Raw genomic sequence first — 9,011 nt, 5'->3', positions numbered from 1 at the left:
GAGTTACTTGTCGATTTTTAAAAATAATTACAAGGGGTTAATGTTAGTCTATCATTTCAGATATGGAACAAGTTTAAGCGATTATTTACCAATTGACGGTTTTAAGTGGGTCCCCGAATCGGAATTAAATAGTTTAATGACAAAAATCCCCAAAATACCTGGTGATAATAATCTAGGATACATCACCAAATGCGACCTTCTTTACCCCCCTGAAATTCATGCTTTTACATCGGATTTCCCTTTGGCTCCTGAAAGGTTGAGCGTTCAGGTTTCCCAACTTTCACCAAATTGTCAAGATGTGTTAGCAGAATTTAACATACCTCCTAAAGAATCAAACCCAAAATTAATTCCCAACCAAATGTCTAAAACGAAGTATGTTCTCCTTTATAGAAATCTAAAACTTTACTTACAACAAGGTATGGTCTTAACAAAAATACATAGAGCGTAAGAATTCAGGCAAGAGCGTTGGCTTAGACCGTTTATTGAATTCAATACCGAACAGCGGAAACTCGCACCCGATGAATTTACACAATCATTGTTCAAGCTAATTGTCAATTCGTTATTTGGTAAATCAATGGAAAATTTAAGGAAAAGAATAGTATTTCATTTAGCTCACACGAAAAAAACATTGTTAAAGAAAGTTAGTCAACCCTCGTTTAAAAGTGTGGCAGTATTTAACAAAGATTTAGTGGGTGTTTCCATGCGCCCCAAAAAATTACTTTAAATAGACCAATTTACATAGGCTTTTCTGTTCTTGAATTATCAAAACATCTCATGTTCGATTTTTACTTGAATTTCTTAAAGCAAGTATATAATGATCGTGTGAAATTGTTATTCACCGACACGGATTCATTCTGTATTGAAGTTCAAACAGAAAACGTGTATAAAGATTTAGAAAGACACGGTAATAAATTCGACTTTAGCAATTATCCTAAGAACCATTTTCTCTACAATGAGGTCAATAAAAAGGCGTTGGGGAAGTTCAAAGATGAAACTTCAGGGAAGCGCATTCACGAATACGTAGGGCTCCGTAGTAAAATTTATAGTCTTTTGTTGAGTGAAACGGAAGAAAAAAAAACGTTGAAAGGGATTTGTAAAACTGTTGTGAAAAACAAAATAAGACACGAGGACTATAAAAATTGTCTTTTAAAAAGGAAACGTACGTCGGAGACCATGTATCGATTCCAGTCTGAGAATCATGAACTTTATACCTTGAAAGTTCAGAAAGCCGCGTTATCGTGTTATGATGATAAACGGTATATTTTGGAAGATGGTGTTACTTCATTACCTTACGGGAATAAGGATATAGCGGAAAAATAACCCTATTTTGTAATGTGTGATAATAAAAAAAAATATTACTAAGATGTCTATTATTCCTAGTTGCGTTATTTTCCTATAAATAACAAGTGTACGAATAAACCATACTCATTCAGAATTTGGATCCATGATGTTACGTAAGAGTATTATAATAGTCCCGTCTAAGGTTTCGCGGAAACTTCTATCAGGTAGGAGGGTAGTTAGACGGGGGAAAAGGTTTTGGAATGTGAATAAACATTTGAGAAAGACAGTAAAGAGCGTGAATAGACAAAGAAAGGTGAAAGTTTAGGCAGCGATTTTTTTAGGTTGTGAAAAGGATACGAAATGAAAAAGCGTAGAGCAGAGGAGACACGAAACAAGGTGAAAGATTGGGGGAAAATTCGAAGCATTTATTATAATAGTAAAAGCCCAGGGTCCTACGCCAGTGTCGCTGCTCTCTTTAGGGAAGCGAGGAAGTATGGTTATCGGGTACGAGATGTTAAAGAATTTCTCAAACAACAAAATGTTTATACTCTACACAGACCAGCTAGAATTAATTATTTGAGACCGCGAGTTATTCTACAGGGCCGGTAGGCCCTTGTAGATATGACTTGATACCGTTTTGTAACGTTAAAGTAATATTCACCCGCTTTTGCTAATTTCCTATGGAGATTAACATGGGTTTTTCGTGATTTTTCCCCACCGATAACTTAAAAATTACAGCGAAGATACTTTTCGGAATTATCTTAATTTAACAATTAAGTATTCAGGGTGTGCTATCAGCCAGTTTGATCAAAACAATTAAGTCTAAGTATGTTAATTTTAGTTAATTACAGAAGTACGGCTTTGACCATCGTGATTGGACATAATAATTAGCTAGATCTCTTGGAAAACTCAGCGTTATTACGTATCTGTAGTGTGGTGGTTATCACGTCCGCTTCACACACGGAAGGTCCCAGGTTCGAGCCCTGGTAGATACATGTATTGACCATCGTGATTGGACATATGAATTAGCTAGATCTCTTGGAAAACTCAGTATTACCACGTATCTTTGGTGTAGTGGTTATCACGTCCGCTTCACACATGGAAAGTCCCAGGTTCGAGCCCAGGTAGATACATGTTTTAACCAACGTGATTGGACATAATAATTAGTTAGATCTCTTGGATAACTTAGACTTACCACGTGTCTGTGGTGTAGTGGTTATAATAAATATTTAATATTTTTTTCACTTCACTTGGTTTAATAATGTGACATAGGTAGCATACTTTTTCTCTACTTTTAAAACCATTAAACTAAGTAATATTAGAAGTTCAACAGATTGTCAAAAAAAAAGATGTTAAAAGCCACTGTAAATGGTGCTTAAATGCCTAATATTTCCTTAATACTTCCAAATAATACTAGTAAATGGCGTGAATTGATCATAGAAAGGGGGTTAAAGTACACCCTTAATGATGTCTTTTTTGGCACTGGAAAAAACAGCATATATTGTGTTTGAATGTACCATTATATTTTAGAGTGCAAATGTATGACGGTAAAGCAAACATAATTATTCAAAATTTAATTACATTAAGACTGAAGTGACAGATATTATATAAAAACGTCTTGGTTTGGACCAAGGCCGAAAAAACAAACGATATGTGTGAGGTTTATCAATTGACTGAAGTTCAGATATAGAAATTTTTTTCTTGTTATTTTTATCCACTCAATCCTTAATCAATATTTAATTCAATCAACTGATTTTACTGTTAATCGATCTAGTCCCTCTAAATTAATTTAAAAAATTACATATCTACGCTTTTTCAAGAACAATTAATTTCATGATAAAATGTTTTCGCAAAATGTAATTTTTCTTGAAAAATCGTAGATATGTAATTTTTTCAGTTAATTTAGAGGGACTAGATCGATTAACAGTAAAATCAGTTGATTGAATTAAATATTGATTAAGGATTGAGTGGATAAAAATAACTAGAAAAAAATTTCAATATCTGAAACTTCAGTCAATTGATAAACCTCACACATATCGTTTGTTTTTTCGGCCTTGGTCCAAACCAAGAAGTTTTTATATAATTTCATTTGGTATTGATCAAATTTGGGGTTTGGATTTAATTGATATACAAAGCTTAAAAAGGTATAATAAAGGGGTCAGATATATTTTAGCTTGCGTGGATTATTTTTCAAAATGGGGTTCGCTAGTTCCGATTAAAAATAAGAGGGTGGAGACGGTGATTCAAGCTTTTAAACATATCCTATTGAAAAGCAATCGACACAAACCTAAATTAGTTACTAGCGATAGAGGTTCGGAATTCGGTCCTCGTTTCCAGATATATTTAAAAAGTAAGGGTATAAAATATTATACAACGTTTTCGGAAATGAAATCGTCCATATGCGAAAGGTGAGACTTTTTATTAAATGGAAGGAAGCGTCTAACTCAGGTTTTTTTTTATATAGATTTATACAAACTGTGAAACATCGAATTTACCAGTATATGACAGCGAATAACACGTTTAATTACAATAATGTATTACCGAATTTAGTAAAGGCTTATAACGACAGTTTCCATAGAACAATCGAAATGAATCCTAATGAAGTCAACAGCGAAAACTCGGTAGAAGTTTGGTATAGAATGTTTGGTAAAATCGATTTCAGTCCCCCTTTAGATTCGGAAGATATATACCTGGGAAACATTATTAGAATTTCCAAACAAACAAACGTGTTTAATAAAAAATTCAAGCCAAGATGGAGTGATGAACTATTTAGAGTGCTTGAGGTTTTGAATACGCAACCGAGGACCTATAAGATTGAAGATCTAAATTCTCGGTTGATCGAGGGCACTTTCCTTCAAATGTAAATGCAAATCGTTGGGAAAGATTTGAATTATTGCGTTTTCCGTATTGAAAAAATTTTAAAAACACGTAAAAATCCGATGGTACTAAAGAACATTACGTTAAATGGGATTCGTATGACGAATCCTTCAACTCGTGGATTAGCGAAATCGATTTAATAAAGAAAAAGTAATAATCATGTATAAATATCGGACACGGAACACCATTCCATCCATTGTTAAAAATGAACTCGTGCTATCAGAAGTTTCGTCATCCTTGCAACTACGCTATTTACGGACCCAGTTTATCAGGTTACATCAATTTCGTTGTTTTTATATTTAATACGATAGTTATTAACTTTAAACTTTATTTCAGGTAAAAGCACGTTCGTTTTTAAATTACTACGTAATCATGAGTTTTGCATAACTCCGAAAATACAGAGAATAATTTACATGTACGGTTCGTATCAAACCGAGTTTGAAACGTTACTAAAGGAACTTCCAATTTTGGAATTTGTTAAGGGAATCCCCGATGATCTTGAAAATTTACTAGACTGTAATGTAAATAACTTGATTATTATCGACGACCTTTTAAACGAATTGAAAGACAATAAAACTGTCGGAAATATATTCATTAAAAATGCGCACCATAAAAACGCCAGCTGCATATTATTAAGTCAAAATATGTACAAGCAAGGTTGTGAATGGATTTTATTTGTATATATTTTATTACCGTACTTTGAATATGTCTAATTTTTTAAAGGTTCCGTAATGAGAGATATCAGCCTGAACACGCGTTATTTAATTTTGAAGCGAATGATGCGTGACTGATAAGAATCAGATTGCTACGCTTTCGAGACAAGTCTTTCCCAAAAAACCAAATAAATTATTGTTTGCGTACGAGGATGCGACTAGTTTATCGCCGAACGCGTATCTAATTCTGGATCTCAGGGTGGATTGCCCCGACGATTTGAGGTTAAGAGGACACGGAATTTTGGAAGATCTACCGATGATATTTTATAAATAGCTATATTTAACAATTAATTTCATCATTATGTCGAGAACTTCGAGGAGATTTAGTAGTCTAAACGGCCTTCCTCTAAGAGGGTTAGATTGTGTAAACGATCCGCAACTTAAATTCATATGCCAACTTTCAAGCAACTTAAAAAAAGGAAATGTTATCATAGATAATAAAACAAGGAGAAAATTAGTCAAGTACAGGAATTTGATACGTAAACTAGCTGATTAAAATATTTCGTTAAAAAGAAAGAAGTCTCTTCTGAAATTGAAACAACACGGAGGTTTTTCCCATTAATTTCGACGCTTCTACCTAGCATTATCAGTGGCATTTCAACATTACTCGGACAATGAATACTCTTCAAAAATTAATTCTCGTCCCATATGATCAAATTCGATCAAATCAAGATCTAATTAACAATGAAATGACGGACCTTGACCGGGAAAAAGGTTAGCGTTAGCAATCTACCATCAACCCCACCGAATATACAATCGTCACCTATAATTTTTCATTCTAGCCCTTCCACCTATACACCTTCTCCAACACCTCCTCCTCCCCTTCAAACCCAAACATTTCAAACTAACGCAGTTCAAACCCCCGCAGCTTCGACTTTTACTCCCACTAACGCAAAACCAATCGTAAAAAAATCACGAAAACATAACGTCTCGGGTAAATTGAATAGAAATACCGGTCTAAAACCGATTATAACTAGAAGCCAGACGGAGTTATTGGAAAAGAAGAAGAAACCCCCGACTTTGGTTAATAAGAAAACAGGAAAAAAAGTTGTAATATCTTCATCTCCAATTTTAATTGATTGGGACGATGAAGATTTTTAAAAATAAAATGTTGTAAAAAAATAGAGACTTTTTTATTGCTTTTTAATATTTAATTTATTTCAATATTCAATTTATTTTATATATATATATATTTTTTTTAATTTTTATTTCAACGATTATATATATATATATATTTTTTTTAATTTTTTTGTTACATTCCGCTGCTGCTGCTCTGACTCTCGAAAAGTCTTTAAAAATTAAAGCCCTGGACCGTTCGTGGAACAGTATAAATGTCTCCAACTTCCTCACCTAGTGAAGAAATAAAGGAAACATGGAATAATGATGTAATTAAGCGGGAGAGAGAGAGAGAGAGAAAACATACCTGCACGAAGCTTTTTCGCCTCCTATTTTTCTAACGAGACGGTCCAGATTTGGGTGATACGACACGGAGACATCTATGGACGATATCTCCGGTCTGAGATCAAACCTGATGACGAATCCAATGTGTATGGATCTCACCAAAACCTTAAACAAATGAATAAAAACGTTGTCGTGATATTTAATTTTTAATATAAAAATAAATCAATTTGTTAAATTCTTACCTCCAAATCTCTGAAGGTGAATTCTGGGAGCTCATCTCGCCCAGGTATTGGCCCTAGGACGGCCGTGTATCGCAAGATCGCTTTAACTTCTTCACCGACAGCAAGAAGACCCACAGACATTTTCTATTCTCAAATGTGGTTGATTCTCCGAAATTTTCTGTTTCCTAAATGTGACTTTCTCTGAAAATAGTATTCGAGAATGATGGTTCTAGAAGGAAGGGCCGATGCTTTTATACACTATCACTGGAACGAATAAATTAGTACAGTATAATACATCTACAATCTGAAAGAATTCAAACTCACCTACGACAATACCTATAATCCTTATTGATGTATTTTAGTTACGATGGAAGGCGGTAACTTTTTTATCACTAGATAATCCCACCTCGAAATAGTTTCGTATGTGGGTCAAATAGGATATTTAAAAATACCATAGACCCATAATCATTGTTTTCTACGATAAATCACGTAGGACTTATTTTCGTAAAATATCCGATATACATTAAAAACTGAAGAAAGGGCTATCCACTATTAATACACCCGCAACGATTAATCCGATACCTATAATCCTTATTGAAGTATTTTAGTTACGATGGAAAGCGGTAACTTTTTTATCACTAGCTAATCCCACCTCGAACTAGTTTCGTATGTGGGTCAAATAGGATATTTAGTTTCTATGGTAGATCATGTGGGACTTGTCTTCATAAAATATCTGATATACATTAAAAACCGAAGAAATAACTATCCATTATTAATTCACCCGCAACGATTAATCCGAAAACACGTCCTCGCATGTAGTTTTGACGGTTATTAAAATGAAAAAAGTTAGTTTCGACAACATATCCGTAATATATTATATATGAACGTGAAAATAGTATAAACTATTTCTTATACAATGTCGTAAGATTTAAGCATCTTATTTCCAACATGAATTCGAAATTGGGTCCGATTTAAAAAAAAAAGTTTGAAGTCCAGGAAATCGGAACTAAAATCACATAAGAGGAAAGGTTGCGTTTAGAAGCTTTCATTCTTCTTCAATTAGTCAACGCGTGAGCAACGCTAAAAATGGCTCAAGAAGCACTATTTTGGTAATTGGATGTTTTTCATTTTACCGAATATTCTGTTATATTTATATAGCTTTATATAGTGTTAATGATTTGCTTCCAATTACAGTCTGGATCTTATGTTGTAAGATTTAAGCAGGTTATTTCCACCACGAATTCGAAGTTGGGTCCGATTTTTTTAAAAAAAAAGTTTGAGAGCCCAGGAAATCGGAACTAAAATCACATAAGAGGAAAGGTTGCGGTTAGAAGCTTTCATTCTTCTTCAATTAGTCAACGCTAAAAATGGCTCAAGACTCTCTAATTTGGTAATTGGATGATTTTCATTTTACCGAATAATCTGTTATATGTATATAGCTTTTTATAGTGTTAATGATTTAACGTCCAATTACAGCCCCGATTTTTACAACATGGACGTAGCCGATCCCGTGTTTCATGACAATAAAAGTGGCTTTGATATATTGTTTAAAGCGCCATTAGGATCAACATATAGAAAGAAAGATGGAACTTTGGTCAAATACGCTACTATTTCCAGACAAAACAACAATGGAAATATGTTCTTAAACATACGCTCTTTCCGTTATTCGTCCGAAATCGGAAGATGGTTACCAACACATGATGGTGTAGTTTTGACCGACGCACACATCGCGAAATTTAATGAAGCGAAAGAAAATATCAGACTTTCTAAATCATTTAGAGGTCATAACAATTTACTTTTGACACCCGCTCAATTAATATACCCACTGTCGGACCATAATAACGATGGAGCGTGGTTAACTGTTTTAAACGCGGGTGTTGAACATAATGGCTGTATAACGCGTCAGAAAAAAAATCATGTAATATAACCGGGATAATGATGACCCCTGACGAATGGAATTATTTAAAATATTTTATTCCAACAATGCATTTTATATTTTTCCCACCTAAATTGACGGAGGACTTTGAAGCCCAACAAACGTTGGCGTATCTCCTCATAAGGGAAATAAATAAAATAGCGGAGACTTCATGTGTTGGTTGTCAAAACTCTTACGAAAACCAACTGGGCCATCTGTGTGTGACCCTAGATTGGAGTGGTAGGGTTTCTTCGTTCTATGATCAGGCAGTTCAAAATTTACAGATGAGCGAAGTATTAAATTATATCAACTTTTACCAAAGAGTTTTAAGACGCGCCCCCGGAAACGCTCAAGAAACTATCGACATTATTAATAGTTTGTTAAAGGTTAGAAGACTTTAAAACCCAAGGGGTGCCAACGCTCAATTCCGATTCGCGTTTTTTTTCTCTCCTCGCTTGTGACGTCAGAATCCGACCTCCGCGAGCGCCCGAGATATTTACTATGCGCTATGGAATAGGTTATTCGCTACTTTATAGAAGCGCGGCATTTTTAAATAAATAAAATAAATATTAAATAATTTTAAATAACTTGTTTATTAAAATT

General features: G+C 34.1%; 1 non-coding gene across 1 annotated transcript; it reads left to right on the top strand.

Moving 5' to 3' along the window:
• The first annotated feature begins 2,203 nt into the window (after positions 1 to 2,203).
• TRNAV-CAC (transfer RNA valine (anticodon CAC)) lies at positions 2,204 to 2,276 on the top strand. The gene has a single exon. It is a non-coding gene; the product is annotated as a tRNA-Val (tRNA).
• The last annotated feature ends 6,735 nt before the right edge of the window (positions 2,277 to 9,011 follow it).

This window comes from Phalangium opilio, unplaced genomic scaffold, assembly GCF_054372755.1.
Source record: "Phalangium opilio isolate 3A_F unplaced genomic scaffold, DU_Popi_V2 ptg000019l_1, whole genome shotgun sequence".
Lineage (NCBI taxonomy): Eukaryota > Metazoa > Arthropoda > Arachnida > Opiliones > Phalangiidae > Phalangium > Phalangium opilio.
The sequence above is the reverse complement of the archived record's forward strand: the minus strand, read 5'-3'. Positions and strand labels throughout refer to the sequence as shown.